Genomic DNA, 13,750 nt, shown 5'->3' on the forward strand with positions numbered 1-13,750 from the left:
TGAGTATGTGTTGTGTCCTATGTTATGATATGGAGGCTGTTTATTGTTGAAAAGGCATGCTCCAGAGGATGTAAGAAACCTCTCTATCAGGCGACCCCGGGCATCCGTACGAGAAGAGCCCCAAAGAGAATTGTGAGCATTAAGGTCGCCTGTTAGAATGTACGGTTCGGGCAGCTGGTCAACCAGCGCCTCGAAGTCAGAGCTCAAAAGTGTAACATCAGGAGGAATGTATATGAAGCATACCGTTATCAACCTATTAAATATTATTAAGAGTATTGCTACAGCCTCAAGGACGGTATTCATGGTGACAGGGTGGCATGCTAAGGATTTTCGGGCGATTATGGCCACACCGCCAGAAGAGTGTGTGCAGCCATCCCTGTCTTTCCTGTATACGAGGTAACTATTCAAGAAGTATGTGTGTTTAGAATTCAAATGTGTTTCCTGAACACACATTACACTTGGCTGATTGGTATGCAGAATCTCATACACGTCGTCAAGATTACTCAGAAGGCCTCTGCACTTCCATTGAACAATATTCTCTCTTCCCATTATTTAGTGTGAGAGCTACTGGAGTGTATATGTTTATGTGTCGTCTTTCGGGGCTGTGACTCTTGGATTGGGCTTTCTGGGCCTTTCTGTAGGCTTGGACGTCAGAGGCCGATTTTTGCGCTGCGTTGCAGGCAAGAATGGCACGACGTCCATCTCGTCGTCCGATGTCCTGGGTGTGCCCGTCGAACCGGGCCCCCCGGACTTCGCCCCCCTTCGAGGGCCCTTCGTTTGACCCGCCACCGCCGCAGGTATCGGATGCACCAGAAGTGGCACGGGCGGTGCAGTGGCGGTGGGAGCCGATGCGGGGCCCGTGGTGTCCAGGCACCCTCCAAGGCACTGGACGATGGTTGAGGCAGGGACGACAGCGGCACCGGTCCCGACGGAAGAGGTTGCCACCACAACCGCTGCTGGCTCAGCGAGCGGTGCGGAGGCGGGTTGGGCTGCCAGAGGCAACCCAGGGGGGGGGGGGGGACCAAGTCCGACTCGCGGTACTGGGTCCCCGCCGAAACCAGACGCCGCTCCGCCCCCCGGAGAGCTGCGTCGGCGTACCTCCCCAGGGGGAAAGAGGCGAACCTTTTTCGCGCCTCTGGGAAGGTGATGTTTTTGGTGACCTTGATGTTTATTATTTTTTTCTCAAGCTTGAACCGCTCGCAGGTTCACGAATATGCAGCGTGAGGTCCTTGTCAATTGGCACAGAGCAATTGATCGGATGAACAGTCATCAGTGAGATGGTGTTGGGCACATTTAGCGAAGGTTGGCTGGCCCCGGCACGAGTTAGTACCGTGCCCGAACTGCTGGCACTTGTAGCAGCGACGCGGATTCGGGATGTACGCTCGGACGGAGCACGAGATGAAGCCTGCTTTAATGGATTCAGGAAGTGTGGAGCGGTTGAAAGTCAAGATTATATGCTTTGTGGGGATTTCCTGCTTGTCTCGTCTGATAGTGATACGCCTCACTGCAGTTACACCCTGATCTTTCAGGCCTTCCAACAGATCAGCTTCGGTCTCATTCAACAAATCGGTCTCCGAAATCACACCCTGAGAGCTGTTGAGGCTACTATGGGGAGTGACTCTGATGGCCAGATCTGCCATGCAGGTTTGCGACAGGAGGTTAGTGGCTTGTTGCTGCGTCTTGACATTGACTAGGACTTCACCGGTACAGAGTTTCTTAGCATCGAACGATTTTCCGAGGATGCCTTCAAGGAACTTAGTGATCAAGAATACGGACATGGAAGAAACAGGGTTTGTTTTGTCAACTGCCTCGATAACCAAGAATCGAGGATAGTTGTCAGGTTTCGGAATGTGGATTGTTTGAAGGGATGGAAAGGAAACTTCGGTGCGGCCCCTTTTCGGGGGCCGATCACGTCTGGGGGGGGGGGGGGTTTGAATTATCCATATGGCATAGGGAAAAACAGGGAGACGGGGGTACTTTCTCCTTTGACCTTACCCTGGTAGTCAAAGAGGTCCCGGAGCTCCCTGCCTGGTAGACAGGCAGAGAGCCCATTGGCCGGAGCTTGACCAAGGTTCCGACGGCCACCGTTATAGGTTTCTACCCTTCACCTTAAAAACACATCACCATGGTAGGTCACAGCTTATGTTGGGGGGCTCGGGGTCCGCGGTATCGCCAGTACCGTCACCAAGATTACTCTAGGTGCCCCGTGCGGGGGGGCATCCATACCTACGTTACCTTTATATACCTTTTTGCCTTGAATTGTTTTATGCTTGTTGTATACTCTCCTACGTAAATCTGTTTTGAATGGCTCCAGAACTAGCGGAACGCTAAGGAACCAGACATTGTTGTTTGGATTTTGTTCCTTGGAAGTTTCGCAATAAACAATTTCAATTTGAATTTCAATAAGCTGAAAAACACGGACACCTAATGGATGGAAAGACACAAATTGTTTATTCAGACGTTTTGAAAACCGCTTTGCAACTTCCTAATTGAAACTGTTTGCCTACCGTCCTTGGAACGAAAGTTGGCTAACTAAAATTCACTAATTAGCTAAACACAAAAAATAGCGTGAGCAGCTACATAAAAAGTGGGCAAACGTGCATTTGGTTTCATCGTCTTAGAGTGCATCGACGCATTTTGAAACTGGCTCAAGTGAGGTGAAACACCCTGTAGATATATCTATATATGTGTGCGTGTGCGTGTGCCTCTGCGTGTGTGTGCGCTGTGTGGGTATGTGTGTGTGTGGGTATGTGCGTGTGTGGGTGTGGCGTGTGTGTGTGTCTGTGGGTAGGTGTGACTGTGTGTGCATTGTAGTGTAGATATGGATTCCTGGCCTAAGCACTACCTGGAGACTTACGGGGCTAGACATTTCCCGGGTTTGTCTGGCAATAATATGTGTCAGCGCTGGTGTTACGCGGAAGCCCCATTGTCATCGCCTGGCACTGCGCTAGGGCGCGCCCGAAACGGATCTCGGTAGCACCGCTACTGCTCCGTCCTCTGAGCTGCCCTGAAGTTTGGCTAAACTGCCTCGCATCATTGAGTTAACTGGATACGTGCTGCCCGCCATGCCTGGAGATATGCTACGGGGAAGCCCTCCGCCTCCCCAGACGCCGACCACAAGTAAGGATCCACCCTACCATCATGACATCATGACCAAGGCCTCCTGGCCAAATTTGGAGCTTCTGTGCAACCTCCTCGAGTCACCAGAGTTCACGCCGTCCCACTCACAACGAGTGATAGACCAAAAGTTGGTTTTACAGCTTCTCGACCAGTTCGACAGCGAGGACGCGGAGGGGCGTGATATCTTCAAGACCGTACTTCACGGCGTCCACTGCAAGTTCGTTTGCTTTAAAGCGTACATTAGGAAGCCGATCAGCAACGCATTTCAAAGACTTTTTTACGAGACGGGGAAATTCAACAGAGTCACCGAACTTCTCAAGGTCCTTGGGTTCATCATCGACAGCTTCGCGCTTCCCCTCAAGGCCGAGCACAAGCAGTTCCTCCTCAAGGTGCTCCTCCCGCTGCACAAGCCCGAATGCTTGGAGCACTACCACGCGCAGCGGACACACTGCCTCGTACAGCTCGTCGGAAAGGACGCTACGCTTGCTGAACAAGAAGTGGAGGGTGTACTAAAGTTTTGGCCAAAGATCTGCTCTGAAAAACAGCTCGTGTTTCTCCACGAGATTGAGCACATCCTATACGTCACAGAGCCGACGCAGTTCGCCAAGATCGAGGACACGTTCTTCAAGCGGATAGCCAAGTACGTTTGTAACCAAAACCGTCATGTGGCGCAGCGCGTGCCATACGTCTGGAAAAACGACTACATGGTGAGCCTGATCAAAAAGAACAACCATACGGTGATGCCGCTGATGTTCCCCGCGCTGCACCGCGCTTCCAAAGAGCAATGGGACCAGAGACAACCATGGAGATGGTCGACAACGCGCTCAAGAGATTCATAGAGATGCACTTCAAGATCTTCTACAGGCTCGCCTCCGTTTACAAGACCGAGCGGGAGAGGGTGAGAAGTGCGCGATGAGCTATGGAAGCAGCTATCCCAGTTCGAGCTGGAACACAAGTCTCGACTGGCGGGCAACGCCGAGGGTGGTGCTTCCTCGGATGCGGGCCTCTCCTTGCAATGAGCGGTTTCCGAACTTCACATTATAGTTTATTCGATGTTCTTGATCTGGTTCTGCACGTTTATGTAGCTGGTGCTGTATGTATGATTGGCATGGGCACTCTTTAAAGTTGCGTGTATAGCGGCCCATTGTCACTTCAGCTGCCCCCGTACAAGAGTTAGAGCTGGACTTGTTTCTTTTCCCACTGAATTTTCTTCTGGATTCATAGAAAAAGGGCGATTATCTATTCCACAGCCTTCCGGTTGAATAAAAGAGCCTACGTTTGTGCCCTTACCATGGATTGTGTCATGGCTATGTCCCGTGCGCTTCACTATACAGTCTCGGCCACCAGATGGATACAGTAGCGCGTAGGCTTCTGAAACATCAATGGTTCAAAGCTGCCGCTTTTCATCTTTTGCCGACTGTATAGATTAGTGACATGTATACAGTAATCCTCCGTTAACTCGTAGTCGTAAAACCTGCCGCAAATTTTGATATGAGCGGAGTTTGGAGCAAGCTAAATGCCGAAAATCTGTGGCCAGGTCACTGACATAAGAGGTAGTGTTTGAAGCAAAAGTTCAACTGCACAGGGGAGCTTTCGTAATAAAAGCAAAAAATAATGAGCAGAAAAAACAAATTTTTATTATTGCGCTACAAAGAGCTGCGTTGTGCTCACCGGTTTCGCGTTCGCATCTGGTCCCGGAAAGCGTTCTCTTGCTGCTAAACGCATCGTATCACTCGGAGCTCGCCACCGTTACGTGTTTCCTTGTTGTTTGTTTGTTTGTTTGATTGATTCATTGATTGATTGACTGGTTGATTGATTGATTGATTGATTGATTGATTGATTGATTGATTGAGTGAGTGAGTGAGTGAGTGAGTGAGTGAGTGATTGATTGATTGTGGGGTTGAACACGCCGACGCTTCACAGGCAATGAAGCGTGCCGTAGTGGTGGGCTACGGAGTGATTTCGACTTTTTCTGGGTATCTTCAACGTGCGCCGAAATCTCGAACACGTAATCTTGTTTGCTTTTCGCCCCCATCCGTTCTTTCTCGTGAAGCAGGCCGAGCATGTTGTTTCTGCCGTTGTAGGCACTTATCGAGGCTCCTCGTGGTCCGCATGACCAACTGCGCCGCCCACAGCTATCTCAATGAGGTAGGCGTCGGACAGCGTTACTCTCACGTGGACATCGGCTTGATACAGCGACCACTCCGCGAAAACTTGCCGTTTATGACCGCGTCGGCGCGTAGTAGGACCTAAGCGTTAGAGCGGAGACCTTATCCGCTGCCTGCGGCGGCCTTTCCTTTGTGTCTTCTCTGTCAACACTTGGATGTATCCGTTGTTCCCCGAAGAAACGCTTACAGATAAAAAGAGTGCAAATACATAGCACCTACGGGAGAAGAATGTATGGCGAGAAAAAGTGCCGATTTTACCGATATTTGGAGATACCCATTGTAAGGTCCACTTATGAGATCAGCGGAAAGGCGCCCGGGCTGCGCGTGAGAACCCGCCACTCTGCCTGGGGGCTCAGCACTGTGGACTCTACGCCGCAGCCGTCGCCAATTCGTCACGGCCCGCACGGGAGACGGATTGTCTGGCCCACCCAATACCACGGGGATAATCCCCCATTGAGAAAGCAGATGGCGACGCCGGATTCCGAGAACCGTCGACGTGACGCGCGGAGGTGGTGGAATTACCGGCGTCGAAGCGCGCGCCGCGCGAGCCACCATTGTAAACGCGCCCCGGGCGGCACAGTGCACTGCCGCCGCCTTTCGCTCTCACCCCGCGGGGTCGCGCGCACCTCCTCGTCCGCGAGCGTGCCGTTGACCCAAAGATGTCGGAGCCTCATTGAATATTCCGTAGCGCGCTGAATGATAGCTGTCTACGTGAATTTGGGCGTTCCCTTACGCGTGTACGAACGCTACATTGGCGTTCCCGACAGAGGGTGATCTCGAGGTGTTATAAGGCCGAACATAGCCATTGGAAATCGTTCTTGTCTGAGCGCCGAGCCGGGCAGTTCCCGCCGGGACAAGGAGTCTCGACCGTTGAAGCTAGGTTGGGATTTGTGAGCCCCCTAGGTTAGAGGTAAAGATCGCTTCAGATGATTAGGGTGCAGCGCCGTACCGGGTAACTAGACGGATCTTGCGGCGAGACAGAGTCTCGGCCGTCGTTTCTCGAGCGGTTTGTGTACGCTCCGAGGGTAGGAGATTTAGACGAAGTTGAGGAGCTCGAGTGATTTGTGCGCACTCGGAGCTAGCGTCTAGCTGAAGTTTGAAGTTTTTCCTTTACTACTCATGTACCTAGTTTTCCTACAGTAAATAGCTGTATATAAATTCTTCATTTCGCTTAATCAACCCCAACGCCTCGAGTTCGTCAATTCGACCGCCGTCTCCAAGAACTTCAACACCATCGCCCTGCCAGCCTCCTGCCAAATCAGCCGGAGCCCGGGCGATTGGGTTCCTGATCGACACCGGACTTCGGGGAAACGAACCACAACCATCTTTACTCCCATGTTGAGTTAACGAGGACTATTGTTATAAAATTCAAATCCCTTCAGTCTAACGACGAAGAGGGTTGAAAAGCGAAGATTTTGTGCTTGCGAAAATCAAAAGGAGAATTTTCAAAGCCGCTGCAGCGAAAGCGTCAACCATCGGAGTGCAAACTGCCTGCGAGTCAAAGTCAAATTAAAGTCGGACAACAGCAAGCGAATCCCTTACGAATAAGGCGAGTCACGTTAGACCATCATCGCCGTACAAAATTCAAAGGGCCAAATTCAACTTAAACAGAACCAACGTGCAAAGCCCACACCAGCGCAACGAACCGAAAGAAAATCCCGACCGACCCGAACGAGATGATGATGCAGATTCCACTTCCGGCCATCATCGATGTGAATGATAACGACGAGTATGAGATTATTTTGACATCTCTGCGAACCGGGCGTATAGTTTTGAAGTTTTTTCTTCTTAGGAAACGTGCGAGCTCGACCTTTTTAAATGAAAGAATTCAGGGGTGGTATTCTCGTAACTGTCCCTTTTGAAAATGACCCTTTTGCGTCTCTTTTATCGTGACGTACTTCCGGTTAAGCAATAAGCGTTGGCAGTAGCAGCCGCGCTTGCGTTACGTCACTTCCGTTTGTTTGCTTTTAGCCAATCAGGGCTCGCCAAAAGGGACACTTTTGAAAGGGACGCAAAAGGGAGAAAACTCGAGAATACCGCCCCAGTACTACACTGGCCAGGGAGACTAATCCAGAAGGGCCGAGCTTGAGCGAAACTCGCGAGCAAGGCGGAGCTGTGGTGAAAATTATAGGCTCATGGTAATATTTCGAGGGGGGTTAAAAGGCGCTAAAAATGCCATTCATGCTATGTGCTATATTAAGAGAATATATTATAAGCCACATATCAGCGCGCAGTGACTAGTGGTAACAGTGCTGGCCTAGAAACCTCATCAAGACGATTTATTAATAGACGATACAAAGACCCGCTGTGCTAACTACTACATGGGTCTCGTAAACCATACACACTGCATGTATCACTTCACTCACTACACCACTCACTACACACACAGTTCACTCTACAGTTCTCCTTAGTCCACTAGTACACACACTACTAGAACCAGTATTACTCTGAAAGATCACTGTAGATCACATCCTTGACAGTTCCCGACAACACGTCACCATCAGTACAACAGTCAATAGGGTACGATAGACACTTCTATAAACCAGATTATTGAGGTGACGTAACCGGTCCATTGCAGCCCGCTTCAAGGATGCGCAGCTAGGGCGTGGCGCATCTTTCAGTGCGTTCGCTGGCTCCACTATTGCAGAAGTGGCTGCTGGGGACAAGCAAATTCAACTACTTTGTTTTATTTCACTGTTACTTTATTTGTATTTCACTACAATGTTTATTTATTTTTATTCCAGGCGTCAAAGTGCGCTTTTTGTTTGAGATTTATCGTACTAAGAAGCCGTTTCTCCCGTACGTGTGAAACAATGCAATCACGTCACTACGGCCTACTCGCGAAAGAGAAAGCGGGTGATGGAAGGCCATCACACTGAAAAGAGTTGCGGCCCGTAATACGTTATCGAAACCCTCCACTTTCGATGCAAAATATCCTAGGGTCACTCAAGTATGTTTACGTTCTTTGATGGAGAAAGCCTGGCGATACGTACTACCGACTTTTTCTTCTGATACATTGTACTTGCGCTTTTTGTGTCGCTTTCGTTTCTTTGTCTTTTGGCGCGGATTACTTCGACGCACTTCTTTTCTGCTATTACGTGTTTGCTTTAGTTTCCACGCTTTCATTTGTACGTCTTAGTTTGTGAATTACGTCAGAATGCAGAATGGAACACGCCGCAGGGTCATTATAATTTGGGTTCTACGAGGGTGGTGTGCACCTGTCCTACTCTTGCGACATCACATTCAGGCGTCGATCAGCCCGCACTATTCTAGAACTTTTACTGTTTAAATTCACAGTATTATGATGTTTACGAACCGTGCATATACCCTCAGTCAAAGCTCCCAATTTCGGGCCAAGCCCAGAAGTGGCCACGTGCTACAAAGGAATGTATGGAAACAACGACAACTTCTCAGATTTGTTTGCCTTTTTTCATTTTGCCGGATGTCCGTATGTGGTCTCTACATCTTGTTTTCCCGCCCTGCAAAATAATCGTTAACGTACGTTTGCCCTACGACCACTTAATTCCATTGGGTTCTTGTTACGCTGGAGGTGGTGTCGAACAAGTTAATCGAGCCATGCGAAGGGAGCGTGCAATAGACGCGAAGCTGCGCCAACCCATGCCGAAAACAACCGTCGCTAAAGGAAACGACAAAGCCATACCGCCGAGGCGCCCGCCAGCCGGCAGGAACCTCCGCGCGGGGAACGCTGGATTAATTCGCCGCGCCATCCACAGTGTGCTGCATGAGTGAAACCCTTGCTTCCCAGCGCCGCCCCCACCGCTTTGCTTTTAAAGCTTTGGTTTAAAAACAGTTGCCTTTCAAAACATTCAAGAGAATCGCCCGTAAATAAGCTCAAGCCAAACTTAGTGTAAAGACAGACTCCCTCGTGGCACTTCGTGAAATAAACCCCGCTTTCACCCCAAACGCAACTGCCACGGCCATACTGAGAAAGATTCTAGAGCTAGGGAAAGAATTTGTATCCGTTCATTTGGTTTTGCCCCCGCGCACACGAAGTTGTCAGACGGTACAAGTTAGCGCACATTGCTGCCCGCGAGACTTTTAAATGCAGAGCATTTCTTGGCCTCGCCTCTTCCTGCGTCGGACGGCGTCCACAGCTCCGCGTCCGCAGCAGGTGCGCCTCTCCTCCTTCCCTCCTCTCTCTCAACAGCAGCTGGCACGCGCATGCGTCGTAATCAGCCCGTTCGCTCCGTCGCGGTCTCGGCGTAACAGGTGCGTGATAGCAGCGCGGTGGGGCGTGGAAGTAGAGTTGAAGGGCGCGTGCTGCTTGCGCATGCGCGCTCTCCCCCCCGTACTGCTCTCCCTCTACTGCGCGCGCTGCAAATATAAAGCGGCTAGCGGTCGCTCGTGCTTCAGTCACTGCGTTGCTCCTTCCTTCCTTGGTTGACGCTTGCTCACACGTTTACTCGTGTATGCTACTCCAGCATCACGGAAGAAGCGATGGAAGCAACACTGCCTTCAACTAGTACTGAGGCCCCAATGCTCTGCATTTACTCGTGTTCCCCTCGCGGGTAGGCGCGGGAATTTTTTTACGTCATCCCATGGTTTCGTCGAACCGACCGCCAAAGGACGCAAATTTCCCTAAAATCTACCGGGAAAACAAAGATCCTCAGTCGTCAGCGCCTCCAGGAATCCTCCGCTGTGGGTTTGCTCACAGCTCTCAAACGTGTCCCCAGAAATGGAGAAGGTATTGTAAACAGGATCTCCGTAAACTACACTACACTTCATTCAGTGTGATGAATACTACCATATTCGTCAAATCCGCGCCGATTCCTTTTTATTAGAGGCAAATATAGAATTCTATCTCTAGAGGGATCTCTATAAAGCTCTGACACATGGTTGACTCTGCCCTGCATGGGTCAGTTATTCTGGGACAAGAACGAACCGACCTTATAATGTTACAAGTGCAAACATGTTTTTGATAAGTTTTATTTGCGTGCCACATCCGTTTTCCCAATCTCCCCCATCCGATTCAGGGTCCCACGACGTCCTCCAATAAACAGCCAATCAACCAACCAGTTGTAATTTGTATACTGAACACAAGTCGGCCATCCCGGTTTTTCTCCTTTGTGCTCTTTCCCCCTCTTCTTCTTCTTGTTCTTCTTCTTCTTTCACACACTCTGCTTGCCAGCTGTGCTGCCAGTACGGTTACCCTTCTACTCACGGGATCCTTGCGAAAATAAACTTATTTTCTTCTTTTATTGAGAGGTGAGGACGTTCACTGTGGTCGACGGCCCCTACCGGGGGGTTGCCGACGGCGAGCACGTTATCCCCGCTGTTATTACCTGAGCGCACCGCTTATTGGACAATTTAGTTAGCTGCAAAAGTTCGTATTCATGACCTGTCTCCCTCCCTCCATTCTGACGTTATCTGATGTTACAGGCTCTGGTTTTGGCCACGTACGCGGAAACTTCTTGACCCTTACTGGCGATCTCCATACGCAAAAAATACGGGCACTGCAATTAGATATCCTTGTAAGTGGTTTTGTTCGAGGACTTCTGTGAATTTGTGAAGTGCCTCTGCGATTCCTCCCTGTGCAGCTGGGCATTGGTATTTTCAGAAATGCGCGTGTCACCGGTGGCTGCAGGACCGTATGTGTGGTGCCTGTGTTGTGCCTGTCTGCAAATCGTATTTTGAGACGGTCGCTGTACCATTCGTTTGTTCTTTTCGTCCGTACATGAAGTGTCTGTGTCGCCCCCCCCCCTTTTTTTTAGTGAACTTGGTTATTGCATTGCTTTTTGAGAAACGGGTTTGTTGCCGGCGCCCGCCAGTCCACGTCTTTGCTTTTATTTGCTGTTGAATCTTTGTATCTTTGCTTTTTTTCTAGGAAGAACTGTTGCGGAGCTGGATGTCACGAAAGTTGGTACGCAAATGTATAGTACCCTCTCTTTCCCTGTTCCATCTCTTCAACAGGCAAACGTACTTTCGGAATAAGGGTGCACTGCAGCAAACCTGCCGCACTTCTAAAAGCGTGGGTGTGTGTGTCTAGATTGTGCATTAGTCCGATCAAAACGGGGCCTCCAGTGGTAACGTCAGTAAACGTTTTTTTAAGGTTTTTTTTGGTGTGTCTCTGTCTTGACTTACGTTCTTTCTCGCGCTCTTTGTTAGTTTTTTTTAATTTTCATACTATATACACCATTTTGCATAAGCATCCGGGAAAGGAGGAAAATACTCGCCGACGAGTTCTCTCGGCGGCGCGCGCGCCTTCCGCTTCCGGCGGGCCAGCGTTGCCCACGCGCACTGGGTAGTCAATCGCTCGGTGCAGTGTGGTCCGCTGCGTAGTTCGAGACCGTTTGTTGTATTGGGCTAAGGTTTTGCGGAACTTTCAGCTGTTATAGCTCATTCAGCGATGCGTTGCAAGGCTCTGACTTTGTTTTGCCAGCACTGTGCGGTCGTGAGGAGACCCACCAAAAAGAAAAAGATACGCCGGAAGCATAAGCGAACGGCGTACAGAGTGGCGAAAATGCTGTGCGGCTGCATGTTTACACTGCGTCGCTTAACCATAGACACCGAGTTGAGACATCGGTGTTCGTCGCGGATAAACCGCGAAAACTTTGTACTAACGGCCAACTGTCGTGTCAGAGTGATGCACTTGAACGGCGTCAAACTGAGCGAAATCCACGTTCACACACAAGGATGTTACAATTAAGGGCGATAAAGTGGGGTCCCTAAAAGTTAGAAGTAAATGACTTGATCCCTAACAATATAACGTTATAATGACTTCTGTCTCGCTGTAATTAATTTAGAATGAAGTACATTGTTCTGTCAAAACAACCAATTGGCGTTTTGAACAATCCATAGGTTATCCAATCTACAACGGTGAAAAATTATGGCAGCATTCTTACTATTTTTAGACGAACGCATTACACGGCGAAACGTTGTGAAAGCATCGGTTGCCTTTTCTCCCACTGCGAGTCGATAGCAGAATAAGCAGACAGCACAATGTGGTAGCGCAGCTCGAGATTACGAACGGTTTATTCATAAAATAGCTCAACCTGGATGCAACATGGAAGAGAAGAAAAGTTTCTCATCCTTAAGTGTTTTCACGGTATCTAAACTACTACAATTACAAAACAGGCGTTGCTGACCGCGTAAAGCATTTATTGTACAAGAAAGAGGGTCGACAAAAATCTGCTCCGAGCGATAGGGCACAAGCATGATCAGAAATTTGCAACAGTAGTTTGACTGGTTCCGCGGTTGTGTAGATTTTCTTCGCGGGTAATTCATACTCCTCAGCAATTGTCATGTCTAGTTCAGTAGGATCTATATTCCGATGTAAACAGCCTGATAATCGCTTCGTCGAGAGCCCATCGCCAGCGCGGGGCAGCGAGAAATGCACACACCGCTCGCTCTCCATTAGTCTTCTCCGCTTCGGAAGACAAGCCATATCGGCGGAGATCGCAAGCAAGGCTGCATTGAAAATAACTATTTGGTTCCCGATACCGATTTTATACCAGTCCGCACCATACCGGCCCTGTTTTCATCGATGAATTAGGAAGTGCTGCCGCTACCACCACCACTGGTACCGCGGCTGGCTACTTCTGGGACCTCACATTAGGACCTCAAATACACATTTGGGTTCTTCAGCAGGTACTAAAACAAAGCAGAACCCACACATAAGCACTGCAACCGCTAGCTTAACGCCAAAGCAGTACGATGTTTTGAGTAACGCAGGAATACTGAACGCACGCACGGCAAGAAGGGAACACTTGACAGCCCAGCATGGTGGTTGCAGCTTTGGCTTCATAGACGGCGCCGCTGTCTAGCCAGAAAAAGCAAAATGGCGATGCCCATGTCTAGAAATAGAAAATGTGTATTTATAGTCTGTTTCCAGGAAGCCTGAGTAATTTTACAAAATAGATTTTCGGAGGTAAAATTGTTTTTTTTTTGTTTTTGCGGGGAGTGATCCGGGGCCATGGTGGACGCAATAAAACGAGTTCCAGTTGCTAATTAAAGCATGAAATATTAAGTACTTCTAATTAACTTTGTAATTATTGCAGATAGGCGTGTCATTCCAATGCTGAAATGGTGGAATATCATCAGTCAGATTGATATTCCATGTTGTTTCCGAAAATGCGATTTCCCGAGCCCTTATTGCCTCAGTAGTTCAGTCCTCCAGGCGCGCGCTTCTAGAACTCTGCGGCCGCAAAGCGCCGGAAAGCCATTCCCTCATGCTGGCGTTACTCAGAGCACCCAATACCATGCCCTACTTTCCCTTCCAACAAGATAAAAAGGAGAGGAGACTAGAGGAGGAGAGTAGCGCATGCGACGCGAGGGCAGAAGCGAGAACGCAGGAGAAGCGCAAGCAGTTGGTAGGAGGGAAGTGGAGAGAGTAACGCGCAGCTGTTGGAGAGCGGGAAGGAAGAGAGTTGCGCATGCGTAGCGTGAGTGCGGACTCCGACGCCGCGGGACATACCTCCGAGCAAGAGATGCTCCGCATACAA

The 13,750-nt window shown here is 49.6% G+C and overlaps 1 pseudogene; it reads left to right on the forward strand.

The window, feature by feature from the left end:
* Window positions 1–3,065: 3,065 nt before the first annotated feature.
* LOC144168085 (serine/threonine-protein phosphatase 2A 56 kDa regulatory subunit alpha isoform pseudogene) lies at window positions 3,066–4,139 on the forward strand (annotated as a pseudogene).
* Window positions 4,140–13,750: the final 9,611 nt, after the last annotated feature.

Source organism: Haemaphysalis longicornis, unplaced genomic scaffold (assembly GCF_048455015.1).
Source record: "Haemaphysalis longicornis isolate Haplotype H1 unplaced genomic scaffold, Haemaphysalis longicornis Haplotype H1 scaffold_2, whole genome shotgun sequence".
NCBI lineage: Eukaryota > Metazoa > Arthropoda > Arachnida > Ixodida > Ixodidae > Haemaphysalis > Haemaphysalis longicornis.